The 16,492-nt window shown below is 50.2% G+C and overlaps 1 long non-coding RNA gene across 1 annotated transcript in view; it reads left to right on the plus strand.

The window, feature by feature from the left end:
- Positions 1–10,502, plus strand: part of LOC119976366 — a 28,135-nt gene extending 17,633 nt beyond the window's left edge. Inside the window, exon 2 of the long non-coding RNA XR_005462913.1 lies at positions 10,284–10,502. This is a non-coding gene — a long non-coding RNA (uncharacterized LOC119976366). The remainder of the gene's footprint in view (positions 1–10,283) is intronic.
- The last annotated feature ends 5,990 nt before the right edge of the window (positions 10,503–16,492 follow it).

Genomic DNA, 16,492 nt, shown 5'->3' on the forward strand with positions numbered 1-16,492 from the left:
GCATTGAACTGTCACAAACACTACAATGTCTGCTGTGGACTGAGCTCTGTGGTCATTATCGCCTCATGCTCACTAATTTGTACAAACATACACACTTGCCGATTTAAACTTTCGATGGACTTCAGAGAAGTGGTTCTGCAGTATGACTGCATCTCCAACTGATGTTGCCAATGGAGTTGTTTTGAAGCTCGGATCGTGTTTTAAGTGGATTTGTAAAGCTGCGAGTGCTAGTTTGCATTGATCAGCAGGGAGGGGAGGTTTGGGGAACCGAGGCAGGAGGGACTGGGATGATCAACAGTGCCCCTGCAAAGCTGATATCATTTTAAAATAATCTTTATTGTCACAAGTAGGCTTACATTAACACTATAATGAAGTTACTGTGAAAAGCCCCTAGTCACCACATTCTGGCACCTGTTCGGGTGCAGGAGAATTCAGAATGTCCAAATTACCTAACAAGCACGTCTTTCATGACTTGTGGGAGGAAACCGGAGCACCCGGAGGAAACCCATGCAGACACGGGGAGAACGTGCAGACTCCACACAGATAGTGACCCAAGCCGGGAATTGAACCTCGGTCCCTGGCGCTGTGAAGCCATAGTGCTAGCCATTACGCTACCGTGTTGCCCACACTGACTTCTGACCCGCGGCCAGAAGTGCAGGTCCCCATATCGGCATATTGCTGCGAGGAGCAATCCGGGGCCCTGCTAGCCCCCTACAAAATGGAGAATCACTCTGGACTTTCTCCAGGAAAGTCCAAAGTGATTCGCGCCCATTTGCTCGCGAGCAGGGGGACATAGCCCCATTATCAGAGAATGCTGCCCCAGGATCGATTTATTGTGCCTCCTGTGGGAAGATGGCAATCTGATACAGAGCACGTTATCGTGGAGTCTTGCTACTCCTCTGGAACTTACACCTGGCACTGACCAAATACAGGTACATCTTATTATCCTCTCAATCTTCTTCTGAAGATGGCCGGATGTGTCTCCCTTTATATCTGGGTCCCAGGTCACATGACTTGGTTGGGAAATCGCATGGTATACCTGTACCACCACCTGCTGGTTGGAGATCGCACACCATCCAACTATGATATGGCCCATAGGCATATCATCACAGTTGGAATTATGCCTTTGCTTGATTCTCCAAATTTTTTGGAAAGTACGATGGTCCAACAGCAGCATTCTCTCCCAGGCCATCATGCCCAGCACTGAGGAATTGATCACTGAAAGCCAGCTCCACTGGACAAAATGTGTCCTTCATCCCAGTGTGTGCGTGGGTTTCCTCCGGGTGCTCCGGTTTCCTCCCACAGTCCAAAGATGTGCGGGTTAGGTGGATTGGCCATGCTAAATTGCCCGTAGTGTCCTAAAAAGTAAGGTTAAGGGGGGGGTTGTTGGGTTACGGGTATAGGGTAGATACGTGGGTTTGAGTAGGGTGATCATTGCTTGGCACAACATCGAGGGCCGCAGGGCCTGTTCTGTGCTGTACTGTTCTATATATATCTATATGCCTGCCACCAGACCTCTGATGCACCCGCTCTACTCAGAATTCTTGTTGTGATAGGAGACTCCAGAGTTGGGGGGGGGGAGGGGGGGGGGCAGGGGAGATCAATGGAAACATTTTAGGGAAGTCCTCAAGGCATCCACGAAGAGGTCAAATATTCCAACTGACTCAATGGAGCCCCTGGCTTGTGGCTGACCAAAATGTAGCAAGCTCATTGGGAAGACACAGAAGATTTTGTCAGGAACACACAAGAGGCCAAGTCAAGACATCGGAGAGAGCACACAAACCTCCCAACAACTCCTGGACCTGGCCTTTCAAACACCATCCCCCACATGTGACAGAGTCTGCTGTTCACACATTGGACTCATCAGCCATCTCAGAACCCATCGAACTGGAGTGGAAGCAAGCCATTCTCCACCCCAGGGACTGCCCAAGAGAAGCAATTTCAATGCGAGCAGCATGTGCCACATAGTCTTTCAATCAGCAACTGAAATTATATACACTGTTCCTGAATTTACATATTTAATCAGGCACCCAATGAAACAAGCAAGCACTTTGGCTGTCCAGGGTCATATGGAAATGATGGTAGGTACAGGAATGAGGTGTTAAGTTCAGCATTATAATTTACAGAGAGCTGCTGCTTCCTGTTCTCACCTGGCAGAGGCATTAACATTTTTCTCCATTTTCTCAACAATGAGGGAACATAACAAGTTTTATTTCTAATCAATTCCTCTCAGGAGGAGTTAGTTCCAAAGAATTTCAAAAAATATTTTGACCACATTGATAATATTTTACATTTTGCTGGCATGACATCAGGATCTATTGTATAAGTCCCAGTACTTGTTCTGTTTAAACTAGTTGATCTGCAGAGCTGTTACGTTTCTTCAATAAGCTCCACCCTGTTTGAAAAGGCCTGTGGCTAAACTGGTTTATGCCTGTTACTGCCTTACACTTCACTAAGATCCACTGGGATAGAACTAATTCTACTCATCCACGTATTAAAGGAGAGAACATTTTTGTTCTAAGTATCTGTAGCCCTTTCAAAAGCAATTGTACATTTATGTTTAAACAGAAACTACGAGTGCTCTCCACTTTGTATTGTTCACGATGGGGTCATGCTGATAAATGGAGACAGAGTGATCCTAGCATTTTTATTACTCCAGCACAGAGCCGGATTTACAGCTGGTGAGGGCCTGTGCTCACCCAGAAGGAAAAACAGTTCGGACCAGTAATCTTATTTCCCCGTTCCACAGTGTGCACGTTAGTTCAGAACAGTATTCATATTGCCCTGTTTTACTGTCTTTTCCTACTGGGCACCATCATTTCTGGCACCCACACCCCCCACCCCTCCTCCCAAACCTCACCCCCACCCCTCCTCCCAAACCTCATCCCCAACCCCCACAACCTCACCCTTCCCCACTCACCCTCGCCTCACAGAATGCAAAGGCGAAAGCCACAAAAATAAACAAATTGATTACTGCTTTCTCACTTGTAAAAAATATGTCTGTATGAATAGTTGCCTTGCTGAAATCCAAGCTTACCTCTCGTCAGGATGACGGTAAGGATGGTTAATATTGCAATGCGGGAATTTTGAGGTGAGTGAACTTGGAACTTGCTGATGAGCAACGAGATTGAAAAATCAGCAGATGACATCACTGCAGCACAGGCTCCTGTCCAGCTAGTAAAAACATCGCCTAGCAACTGTTTACTTTAAAGATCCATGCAATCACGCAATCACAATTAGGATTTTTTCAGAATATGAGCCAGTGCAGGAGCAAATACTCCAATCAAGAAGATGCATACACTGGCATTCAGTATGTTTCACAGAGTCTCATCCGGTTTTCAAATAAAAGTCAACCTCCCCTCACAAAATCAAAGATGTTATTGCCATAAATTCATGTGAGTCGAGTCCAATATCAGGTGGCTCTGTCTGGCAGGATTCCGTTCTTTGTCCCAAAGACATATTCTGAAGGCCAGTTTCGAGAGTGATGGTGGTTCAAACTACCAGAATGTAACCAGCTCTTTAAAAATTTTAAATTCATTTTTATGGGATGTGGGCTTCGCCACAGTTGAACTGCTGTCTTCTTTGGGCAAACCTCAAGTCATCATTGTCAATTCGAAAAGGAAAATAATTTTTCAGCCTGCTTTGAATATCTCAGTGAATTTGATGAGCTTCTCAAAGATCATTTGAAAAGTTACCAATGCTGTGGCTCAGGGAAAATCAACTTTTTAATGCACCAAACCTACGATGACTTCATCAGTATATTGGGAGAGCTGCCTCACGGCGCCGAGTTCCCAGGTTCGATCCCAGCTCTGGGTCACTGTCTGTGTGGAGTTTGCAAATTCTCCCCGTGTTTGTGTGGGTTTCACCCCCACAACCTAAAGATGTGCAGAGTAGGTGGATTGGCCACGCTAAATTGCCCCTTAACCGTAAAAAAAAAATTGGACACTCTAAAAGAAATTTTAAAAGGGAGAGCGGTTCAGAAACCAACTCATGAATGAAGTAAAAGATAGAATCACTACATCGAGTTTGCACCGATCCTCTGAAAGAGCACCCCAGCTAGGCCCACTCCCCCATCCTATCCCCACCTAACCTTACATCTTTAGACACCAAAGGGCAATTTAGCATGATCTGGCCACCTAACCTGCACATCTTAGGACCGTGGGAAGAAACCGGAGCACCCGGAGGAAACCCACGCAGACACGGGGAGAAAGTGCAAACTCCACACAGACAGTCACTCAAGGCCAGAATCGAACCACGTTAGCACAGTGGGTAGCACTGTCGCTTCACAGCTCTAGGGTCCAGGTTCGATTCCCAACTTGGGTCACTGTATGTGCGGCGTCTGAACGTTCTCCCTGTGACTGCATGGGTTTCCTCCGGGTGCTCTGGTTTCCTCCAACAAGTCCCGAAAGATGTGCTTGTTTGGTGAATTGGGCATTCTGAATTCTCCCTCCGTGTACCCGAACAGGGGCTGGAGTGTGGCGACTAGGGGATTTTCTTTATTACAGTGTTTATGTAAGCCTACCTGTGACAAAAAGACATTAGCTGCCATGGTAGGATTTGAACCCATGCCAGCGATTGGAGGGGAGGGACTGATTCTGGCTATTGTGGGGAGGCACAGGCACGGATGGTGGGGGTGGGACTGATGTCCGTGATTGGGGGGGTTGGGGGACAAACTGATGCTGTTGATTAGTTTGGGAATAATAATTATAAATCGCTTATTGTCACAAGAAGGCTTCAGTCGCCACATGCCGGCGCCTATCGGGAGGCTGGAACGGGAATTTAACCCGCGCTGCTGGTCTTGTTCTGCATTGCAAGCCAGCTGTCTTAGCCCACTGTGCTAAACCAGTCCTGAAGGTCGGGTCACCCTGATCCCTCCGTGGTGTGGGGGTAGCCCAAACATTTAGTGATGGGAGGGGTAGGTTGTCCCTCTGTGGTAAAGGATTGGGGTTGTTCCCCTTGTCTGTGGGTGGGGGGTGGGGGGCGCGATGTCCGTGGGGGAGGATGGGGCCTGGTACTTAACTTTGAGATCTAGCCGACCTTTAAAAAGAACATTCTGATCTCGGAGGAACCGCTGTGCTGCTGGCGCAGACCTTGGCTTCCCCACATTGTGACTACGCCTCTTCATTGACCTGTGGCCTCACCCTCATGCAGACAAACGTTACATATCTTCCTGCTCTTTGGGTCTCATCCAATCAGAGTCTGATTTTGCTCTGCATTTAATGCTGATCAGTTTAAACTACCAGCAGCAAATATAAGGAGTAAATCATCTTCTGTTTGGGTGCCCCGTTAACCGTCTGGTCATGTTGATATGTACTCCAGCTGAGCTGACTCTGAGAGTTCCAGTACCGGATCCGATGGCACAACAGGGCAGCCGATGGCAGCCCTTCCCTATTGCTCAGGACCCTGGGTCTTGGCACGGTGTGATTCATTGTAAATCCGTCCCTGCTCCAGCAGCTTCCTTCAGTGTTTCAATGTTTATGTCAGTCTGTCGATTTTAGTCTTTCATACCACCTAGTGGAATTTGAAAAAAGATTATTACAGTTTTCAAACCCGAGTCCTGAGAGCATCTCGAAAACAAGGACTCCTACATCAGACTCCTATTTATTGACTACAGCTCCGCCTTTAACAGCGCCGGCCCTAGGGTTGCTGGCGCCCCGGGCAAGCTGAACTTCAGCGCCCTTCGAGGGGGGGGGGGGCGAGGGGGGGGGCAGGGGCGAGGGGGGGGCCGGGGGGGGCGGACGGAGGGGGGCGGCCGGAGGGGGGGGGGGGGCGGCCACCGCGCATGCGCTGGTTGGCACCGGCCCAACTGCGCATGCGCTGGTTGGCACCGGCCCAACTGCGCATGCGCGGGACCCGAGTCTCTGGCGCCCCCTAGCACATGGCGCCCCGGGCGACTGCCCGAGTTGCCGGTACCTTGGGCCGGCCCTGGCCTTTAACACCATAATCCCAGCCAAGATCATATCAAAGCTCCAAAACCTAAGACTTGGCTCTCCACTCTGCAACTGGATCCTCGATTTTTTGACCAACAGACCACAATCAGTAAGAATGAACAACAACACCTCCTCCACAATAGTCCTCAATACTGGGGCCCCGCAAGGCTGCGTACTTAGCCCCCTACTCTACTCCCTGTACACACACGACTGCGGGGCAAAACTTGGTTCCAACTCCATCTACAAGTTTGCTGACGATATGACCATAGTGGGCCGGATCTCGAACAATGACAAGTCAGAATACAGGAGGGAGATAGAGAACCTAGTGGAGTGGAGCAGCAACAACAATTTCTCCCTCAATGCCCGCAAAACTAAAGAGCTGGTCATTGACTTCAGGAAGCAAAGTACTATACACACCCCTGTCAGCATCAACGGGGCCGAGGTGGAGATGGTTAGCAGTTTCAAATTCCTAGGGGTGCACATCACCAAAAATCTGTCCTGGTCCACCCACGTCAACGCTACCACCAAGAAAGCACAACAGCGCCTATACTTCCTCAGGAAACTAAGGAAATTCGGCATATCCACATTAACCCTTACCAACTTTTACAGATGCATCATAGAAAGCATCCTATTGGGCTGCATCACAGCCTGGTATGGCAACTGCTTGGCCCAGGACGGCAAGAAACTACAGAGAGTTGTGAACACCACCCAGTCCATCACACGAACCTGCCTCCCATCCATAGACACCATCTGCACCTCCCGCTGCCTGGGGAAAGCGGGTAGCATAATCAAAGACCCCCTCCCACCCGGCTTACTCACTCTTCCAACTTCTTCCATCGGGCAGGAGATTCAGAAGTCTGAGAACACGCACGAACAGACTCAAAAACAGCTTCTTCCCCACTGTCACCAGACTCCTAAATGACCCTCTTATGGACTGACCTCATTAACACTACACCCTGTATGCTTCAACCGATGCCAATGCTTATCTAGTTACATTGTATATCTTGTGTTGCCCTATTATGTATTTTCTTTTATTCCCTTTTCTTCCCATGTACTATGATGATCTGTTGAACTGCTCGCAAAAAAATACTTTTCACTGTACCTTGGTACATGTGACAATAAACAAATCCAATCCATCATGTAGTCAGTCAGAATAATAATAATCTTTATTATTGTCACATGTAGGCTTACATTAACACTGCAATGAAGTTACTGTGAAAAGCCCCTAGTCGCCACACTCTGGCGCCTGGTACACAGCGGGAGAATTCAGAATGTCCAATTCATCGAACAGACACATCTTTCAGAACTTGTGGGAGGAAACCGGAGCACCTGGAAGAAACCCATTGGCATTCTGCTTTTTCTTCATGTATCAGTGAAAGTACTATATTCTGGGGCATGGTCTAACTCTGCATATTACTTTATTTCAAAATGTGAAGAATGAAGAGGACTGTCCATGCCAGACTCTAGTGTCAGAGGGCTGGACTATTGGATTATCTGCAAGGTTCCCAGCGCCTAAATTATACTTCCCCATTTACGGCAGTGCTTCTTTACCAATCGGAAAAAAGCTACCCAGAGTACCAGCAGTGAAGCTTCACACGTTTTTTTTCTCCTGCTTCTGGAACTCTCTCCCCCATGTTGTTAAAGTTAATCTTTTAAAGCAGAATTTCTTAATCAGAAATTAGGCAATGAGAAGGACTCTGATCTTGAACATGGGCCAGCAAAGATTTGTCACGACCCTGATCTCAGTAATCACCAGGGTCAAATAAGTGATGCATATTTCCTAAGACAATGATCTTTGGTTGCAACTTGCTTTATGTCACCTGATGTGGCTAAAAACAAATTATACTCAAGCTATGTCTGTGAGAAAGAGGCCAAAGTCAACCAAATTAATTTACAAAATGCACTTATAAAAAAATGTTTCCTGCAATTTAAAAAAAATTCAGAACATCTTTTAATATTTTCTTTACTCTCATGATATATTCACAGCAAACAACTTCACACCAATGTAGTGTAAATTGGGTGTGAAACGCAAGCTGACTTCCTCTCCCAGGCTGTTTTTTTATTGTATTCGCAGTGTCAGTGTGAAATGGAACTACTTAGCAGCTATGCTAAATCTGCAGTTTAAATGTTCCCTTGAAGTGTTTAAATAAAATGAGTAAAGGGGCGGGATTCATCGTTTTAGCAGCAGAGTGTTGACGTCATCGTAAACGCCGGAGCGTTTTACGATGGCGTCATCTGGCCGCTAGGAGCAGCGATTCCCCCAACCCACAGGGGGCCAGCACGGCACTGGAGTGCCTCACGCAGCTCCAGATGCCGATACGGACCCCAGCACTTACGACCGCGGGTCGGCACATGCGCGCCATGGCAATCTCCGTGCCGGCCCCCACGCAACAAGGCGGAGCCCGGCGTGGAATGAGCCCGCCCGCCGATCGGTAGTCCCCGATCGCGGGCCTGGCCACCGTGGAGGCCCCCCCCCCCCCCCCAGAGTCGGAACCCCCTTCCCCCCCCACCAGGACGGCCCCCACAGCCAGAGCATCGAGGTCCCGCTGGGTAGGACCAGACGCGAATGACACCAACGGGACTCGGCGGGCACTCAGCCCATCGACCGCGGAGAATTGCTGGGGGGGGGAGGGGCACTTTGAGCGGCCCCCAGCTGGCGCCGCGGTGACCGCGCCAGCGCGATTGGCACCAATTGTCCGGTCGCTGGAGAATCGACTGTCCGACATCGGAGCAGCGTGGGGGGATTCGTGCCTCACCACCCCGCCGATTCTCCAACCCGTCGCGGTATCGAAGAATCCCGCCCAAGGTGTTCAACTGTGGCCCTGTCTATTATACTGTGCATTTTCTGTTTGTCATTTTTGCATGTTTTTTTAAACATGTTTCCAATCGCTATGCGTGCTAATACATTATGAAGACAGGAAAGGATATAAACCCATCAGACACTTGCTATAGGCTTCTGTTTCAAAAGTAACCAATGTTTTATGATCTTCCATGTTGTTGGAAAGATATGCTGGGAACATTCTCTATCTTATGGAGTTTCAACAATATCTGCAAAATCTAGCATTGCTTGTGTGGCATCTTCTGCCTGAGAAGAACCCTCAGGATTATTGCTTGGTAATCAGGAAAATGACAATAAAAGCAATTTGATTTAGTTTGCAACCTTTAGAGCTTATTCTCGGGATGTGGCAAGCTAAGTATTTATTGCCTATCTCTAGTTGTCTTGGATTTCATACAACTGACTGGCTTGTTCAGTCAATTTAGTGTCAACCAGGCTTAGGTCGTACTGAGTAAAGCTTCTTTCTGTAAAATTTAATGAATCAGTTGGATTTTTAATAATGCTGCAAATATGACGTTTAAAAGATTGGTATGTTCGGCACCGCGTCTTTCATTTGGGATAAAAGAAAATAGTTCATGTAACCTGTTTTGAAGTCTGCCTAGCAGACCTGGGTGATATGGCTGTTAAATATTAAAAGGGAGGTCTAGTTTGTTTTGCTGTAGAAGGTGTAAGGTGTTCACAGTGAAGGCAGTGGCAGCAGCATCTGTATTTACAGTAGTTAAACTACTATTCGCTAAAGTCCCGGAAGGTGTTGAGAATGGCGAGTCATACTTTAAAATAGTCCTTTACTTCAAGATGGAATAAAATTGCAGTCTAAAGAATAGCTAAGCAGCATTTCTACCTAGATACAAGGCCCATGTGATCCACATTACCATGGAGATGGGTTTTGAGGGGAAGAGTCCTCAGAACGCCATTGTGAGATCCGGTTACAGGCCTTCTTAAAAGAGATCCCCAAGACTTAAGGCAGTCTCCCACAATCCGGGGTAGGGGAGGGGGGAGAGAGAAAGAGAGAGAGAGAGAGGCTGGTAGATTCACCTAGCTTGTGCGAGAGTGAGAAACTTCAGGGAAAAAACCCTCACCTTGAAGGATGGTTCTTGGATAAGAAGTTACCAGGTTGGGAAAGGAAAAGAGTGAAAGTAAACCATCAGAAGCCAAGGATCACTGGATCCCGGTGAATTGAATGTCATATTAAGGGACACTGTCAAGTATACTTGTGAAGAAGGATTTTTGATTGTGAAGAAGGATTTTTGATTGTGCCAAGAGTGAAAGGGAAAAGTTCTGTTCAATAGTTTAAACTAAAAGTTCACTACATAAGTAGTGTTTAGTCAATGCTGCTCCTAGCTTTCTTGTAATAAAGTACTAAAATGTGAAATCTTGTGCCGTCCTTTCAGCTATTAACTGGAAGTTCAAATATTTTTAAAAGCTACTGGACTAGTCTCAATGGGGAACGTAACAATAAGAATCCAGCAATTTCATAGTTACTTCTGCCGATTACAGCTTTTGTTTATTATTTCCAGATTTTGCCGTGCTGAGATTTGATCTCACCTTCTTGGGATTACTGGACCGTAACGTGAACTCTACACTGCCATACCTCCATATCTATTAATAAGATGAAGCAGTTTACAAATAGTTTAAGTTCAATTAAAATGTGCACCTTGCACAAAAGAGAATGCTCCCTTTAATATACTTCTAATGTTGTTTGAAAAGAAGGAAAATAAATTGTATTTGTTCCATCACATCTGGTAACTTCTGTCTGGATCCCATCTGGTGACTCTATTAGGCACTTGAGGTCAAATATGCGTGGATGAACAGCAATAATAGGCATCCACGGTATTCCACAGACGATGCAGTAATAGTCCCAAGCTCCAAACAACCATCCACTCTTTCGCTTCTCCCTATACTGTCAAGCTTGGCCAGGATCTCTTTGTAATATTATTCAAGCTAGTGATTGGCAGCAGTTTCCACTACCAACCTGTCAGCCCTTGATCCATATTGTCTCATTTATTCTTGTAGTACATACGAATGCTTGTTCGTCACCATTCCTTGGTGATATCTAAAGGATAATCTGGAAAACTTCAACAATAATTTGAAAAGAAACAGTCAACATAGAATTGGAATAAGAAGAATCTGCCCATCAATCTTCCTTGGTATCCTTGAGGATTTTACAGAAACAAGAAATCGTGGGCCTCCCTGGGATATTGTTTATCTGTATTTTCAGAAAGTCTAATATTAATAAGGATTCTTAGTTCTAAATATTCTGAGATGTACTTTTGATACAAGGAACAACTTAGTTTTCCAGTTCTTTGGTTTATATTACATTTTGGGGTTATTAGTTTATTGCTGTAATTAGAACTTTGGAATGTCTCTGGACAATGGAGATTATTGCTGGGGAATCATACAGACAAAAAAAATTACCAGATTAGACTTCTGATTTGTGCTAAGTTAGCTGATCTTTGATACGTGAAAAAATATGAGTGCTATTAGTGGATTCATGGTGATAGATGTTAGAGAGAAGGACGGTTGGTTAGATTTCTATCCTTAGATCTTTGTTTAATGCCCAGCCGCAGTAAACACCGTGTACCCCAGACACAGTAAACACCGTGCACCCCAGCCCCAGTAAACACCGTGCACCCCAGCCCCAGTAAACACCGTGCACCCCAGCCACAGTAAACACCGTGCACCCCAGCCCCAGTAAACACCGTGCACCCCAGCCGCAGTAAACACCGTGTACCCCAGCCGCAGTAAACACCGTGCACCCCAGCCGCAGTAAGCACCGTGCACCCCAGCCCCAGTAAACACCGTACACCCCAGCCCCTGTAAACACCGTGCACCCCAGCCCCAGTAAACACCGTACACCCCAGCCCCTGTAAACACCGTGCACCCCAGCCGCAGTAAACACTGTGCACACCAGCCCCTGTAAACACCGTGCACCCCAGCCACAGTAAACACCATGTACCCCAGCCGCAGTAAACACCGTGCACCCCAGCCCCAGTAAACACCGTGCACCCCAGCCGCAGTAAACACCGTGCACCCCAGCCCCAGTAAACACCGTGCACCCCAGCCCCAGTAAACACCGTGCACCCCAGCCGCAGTAAACACCGTGCACCCCAGCCCCAGTAAACACCGTGCACCCCAGCCCCAGTAAACACCGTGCACCCCAGCCGCAGTAAACACCGTGCACCCCAGCCGCAGTAAGCACCGTGCACCCCAGCCGCAGTAAACACCGTGCACCCCAGCCCCTGTAAACACCGTGCACCCCAGCCACAGTAAACACCGTGCACCCCAGCCGCAGTAAACACTGTGCACCCCAGCCGCAGTAAACACCGTGCACCCCAGCCCCTGTAAACACCGTGCACCCCAGCCACAGTAAACACCGTGCACCCCAGCCCCTGTAAACACCGTGCACCCCAGCCACAGTAAACACCGTGTACCCCAGCCGCAGTAAACACCGTGCACCCCAGCCGCAGTAAACACCGTGTACCCCAGACACAGTAAACACCGTGCACCCCAGCCGCAGTAAACACCGTGTACCCCAGCCGCAGTAAACACCGTGCACCCCAGCCGCAGTAAACACCATGCACCCCAGCCGCAGTAAACACCGTGCACACCAGCCCCAGTAAACACCGTGCACCCCAGCCGCAGTAAACACCATGCACCCCAGCCGCAGTAAACACCATGCACCCCAGCCCCTGTAAACACAGTGCACCCCAGACACAGTAAACACCGTGCACTCCAGCCGCAGTAAACACCGTGCACTCCAGCCGCAGTAAACACCATGCACCCCAGCCGCAGTAAACACCGTGCACACCAGCCCCAGTAAACACCGTGCACACCAGCCCCAGTAAACACCGTGCACACCAGCCCCAGTAAACACCGTGCACCCCAGCCGCAGTAAACACCATGCACCCCAGCCGCAGTAAACACCGTGCACCCCAGCCGCAGTAAACACCGTGCACCCCAGCCGCAGTAAACACCATGCACCCCAGCCGCAGTAAACACCGTGCACCCCAGCCGCAGTAAACACAGTGCACCCCAGCCCCAGTAAACACCGTGCACCCCAGACACAGTAAACACTGTGCACCCCAGCCCCAGTAAACACCGTGCACCCCAGCCGCAGTAAACACCGTGCACACCAGCCCCAGTAAACACCGTGCACCCCAGCAAACACCGTGCACCCCAGCCCCAGTAAACACAGTGCACCCCAGCCCCAGTAAACACCGTGCACCCCAGCCCCAGCAAGCACCGTGTACCCCAGCCGCAGTAAACACCGTGCACACCAGCCCCAGTAAACACCGTGCACACAGGCCCTAGTAAACACCGTGCACCCCAGCCCCAGTAAACACCGTGCACCCCAGCCCCAGTAAGCACCGTGTACCCCAGCCCCAGTAAGCATCGTGCACCCCAGCCCCAGTAAACACCATGCGCCCCAGCCCCAGTAAACACCGTGCACCCCAGCCGCAGTAAACACCGTGTACCCCAGCCGCGGTTAACACCGTGCACCCCAGCAAGCACCGTGCACCCCAGCCCCAGTAAGCACCGTGCACCCCACCCGCAGTAAACACCGTGCACTCCAGCCCCAGTAAGCACCGTGTACCCCAGCCGCAGTAAACACCGTGTACCCCAGCCCCAGTAAACACCGTGTACCCCAGCCCCAGTAAACACCGTGTACCCCAGACAGAGTAAACACTGTGCACCCCAGCCCCAGTAAACACCGTGCACCCCAGCGGCAGTAAACACCGTGCACCCCAGCCGCAGTAAATACCGTGCACCCCAGCCGCAGTAAACACCGTGCACCCCAGCCCCAGTAAACACCGTGCACCCCAGCCCCAGTAAACACCGTGTACCCCAGCCCCAGTAAACACCGTGCACCCCAGCCGCAGTAAGCACCGTGCACCCCAGCCCCAGTAAACACCGTGCACCCCAGCCCCAGTAAACACCGTGCACCCCAGCCCCAGTAAACACCGTGCACCCCAGCCGCAGTAAACACCGTGTACCCCAGACGCAGTAAACACCGTGCACCCCAGACACAGTAAACACCATGCACCCCAGCCCCAGTAAGCACCGTGCACCCCAGCCCCAGTAAACACCGTGCACCCCAGCCCCAGTAAACACCGTGCACCCCAGACACAGTAAACACCGTGCACCCCAGACACAGTAAACACCGTGCACCCCAGCCCCAGTAAACACCGTGTACCCCAGCCGCAGTAAACACCGTGCACCCCAGCCCCAGTAAACACCGTGCTCCCCAGCCGCAGTAAACACTCTGCACCCAAGACACAGTAAACACCGTGCACCCCAGCTACAGTAAACACTGTGCACCCCAGCTACAGTAAACACCGTGTACCCCAGCCGCAGTAAACACTCTGCACCCCAGCTGCAATAAACACCATGCACCCCAGCCGCAGTAAACACAGTGCACCCCAGACACAGTAAACACCGTGCACCCCAGCCCCAGTAAGCACCATGCACCCCAGCCCCAGTAAACACCGTGCACCCCAGCGGCAGTAAACACCGTGCACCCCAGCCCCAGTAAACACCGTGCACCCCAGCCCCAGTAAACACCGTGCACCCCAGCCCCAGTAAACACCGTGCACTCCAGCCCCAGTAAACACCGTGCACTCCAGCCCCAGTAAACACCGTGCACCCCAGACACAGTAAACACTCTGCACCCCAGCTACAGTAAACACCGTGTACTCCAGCCCCAGTAAGCACCGTGCACCCCAGCCCCAGTAACCACCGTGCACCCCAGCCCCAGTAAACACCGTGCACCCCAGCTACAGTAAACACCGTGTACTCCAGCCCCAGTAAGCACCGTGCACCCCAGCCGCAGTAAACACTGTGCACCCCAGCCGCAGTAAACACCGTGCACCCCAGCCGCAGTAAACACCGTGCACCCCAGCCACAGTAAACACTGTGCACCCCAGCCCCAGTAAGCACCGTGCACCCCAGCCCCAGTAAACACCGTGCACCCCAGCCCCAGTAAACACCGTGTACCCCAGCCCCAGTAAACACCGTGTACCCCAGCTACAGTAAACACCGTGTACCCCAGCTACAGTAAACACCGTGTACCCCAGCCGCAGTAAACACTGTGCACCCCAGCCCCAGTAAGCACCGTGCACCCCAGCCGCAGTAAACACCGTGTACCCCAGCCGCAGTAAACACCGTGCACCCCAGCCCCAGTAAACACCGTGCACCCCAGCCGCAGTAAACACTGTGCACCCCAGCCCCAGTAAGCACCGTGCACCCCAGCCCCAGTAAACACCGTGCACCCCAGCCGCAGTAAACACCGTGCACCCCAGCCCCAGTAAGCACCGTGCACCCCAGCCCCAGTAAACACCGTGCACCCCAGCCGCAGTAAACACCGTGTACCCCAGCCGCAGTAAACACCGTGCACCCCAGCCGCAGTAAACACCGTGTACCCCAGCCGCAGTAAACACCGTGCACCCCAGCCGCAGTAAACACCGTGCACCCCAGCTACAGTAAACACCGTGTACCCCAGCTACAGTAAACACCGTGTACCCCAGCCGCAGTAAACACTGTGCACCCCAGCCCCAGTAAACACCGTGTACTCCAGCCGCAGTAAACACCGTGCACCCCAGACACAGTAAACACCATGCACCCCAGCCCCAGTAAACACCGTGCACACAGGCCCCAGTAAACACCATGCACCCCAGCCCCAGTAAACACCGTGTACCCCAGCCCCAGTAAACACCGTGCACACAGGCCCCAGTAAACACCGTGTACTCCAGCCCCAGTAAACACCGTGCACCCCAGACACAGTAAACACCGTGCACCCCAGCCGCAGTAAACACCGTGCACCCCAGCCCCAGTAAACACCATGCACCCCAGCCGCAGTAAACACTGTGCACTCCAGCTACAGTAAACACCGTGTACCCCAGCCGCAGTAAACACTGTGCACCCCAGCTACAGTAAACACTGTGGGCGGGATAGTCCGGTCTGCCAGAGTATCGATGTGTTCATAGACGGTGCGCTCTTGCCGTCAGTGGGATGTTCCCGCCACCTGCCAAAGGAATTTCCCATTGTGGCCACCCACGCCACCGGGAAACCCACGGCCGTCAATGGACTGCCGATGGAACGGTGAGCCCCTCCCGTGTACCCCAGTTGGAGTAAACACTGTGTACTCTATCTAAACTATCAAAATTTTAAAAGCCTCTAACAGATTCCCTTTAATCTCGTCTTGCAGCCATTTAAAATTGTCCCATTCCATTTTTAATGCCTCCTCTCATTTTTTTAAAATCAAAATGCATCACGCCACACAACTCTGTATAATATATGGTCATTTTCTCCAGCTATTTCATCAGTCCATCTATCTGTAACTAAAATCTTCACTGGCCTATATCTACTGGTCCCATCCACCACAGGAATCGTCGCAGGTGTGATGGATAATTTGATGGATAAGCGAAAGCCCCTTTGACCTTGCCTATGGAAGAGTTGAAGTCAGCCTTGATTGCTTTGGGTTCATGCAAAGATCAGTAAGGTTTTTATCCTGGGTACTCTTAATTTACAATATGATTGGGCTTGCAATGTTCAAATAGCATGCCAATATTCAGCACTTAGGCTCATCACAAAGAATGGGTGCTTGGGTGGGTTGCCCAGAGGGCATCCAGGGACCTTTAACAATGAGAAGTCATACTTCAGGAGAAGGGGAGAAAAAAAAAAGAGAGAAATAAATTTAGGAATTGATTCACACTCTTTTACATTTAAA

Source organism: Scyliorhinus canicula, chromosome 13 (genome assembly GCF_902713615.1).
Source record: "Scyliorhinus canicula chromosome 13, sScyCan1.1, whole genome shotgun sequence".
Taxonomy (NCBI): domain Eukaryota; kingdom Metazoa; phylum Chordata; class Chondrichthyes; order Carcharhiniformes; family Scyliorhinidae; genus Scyliorhinus; species Scyliorhinus canicula.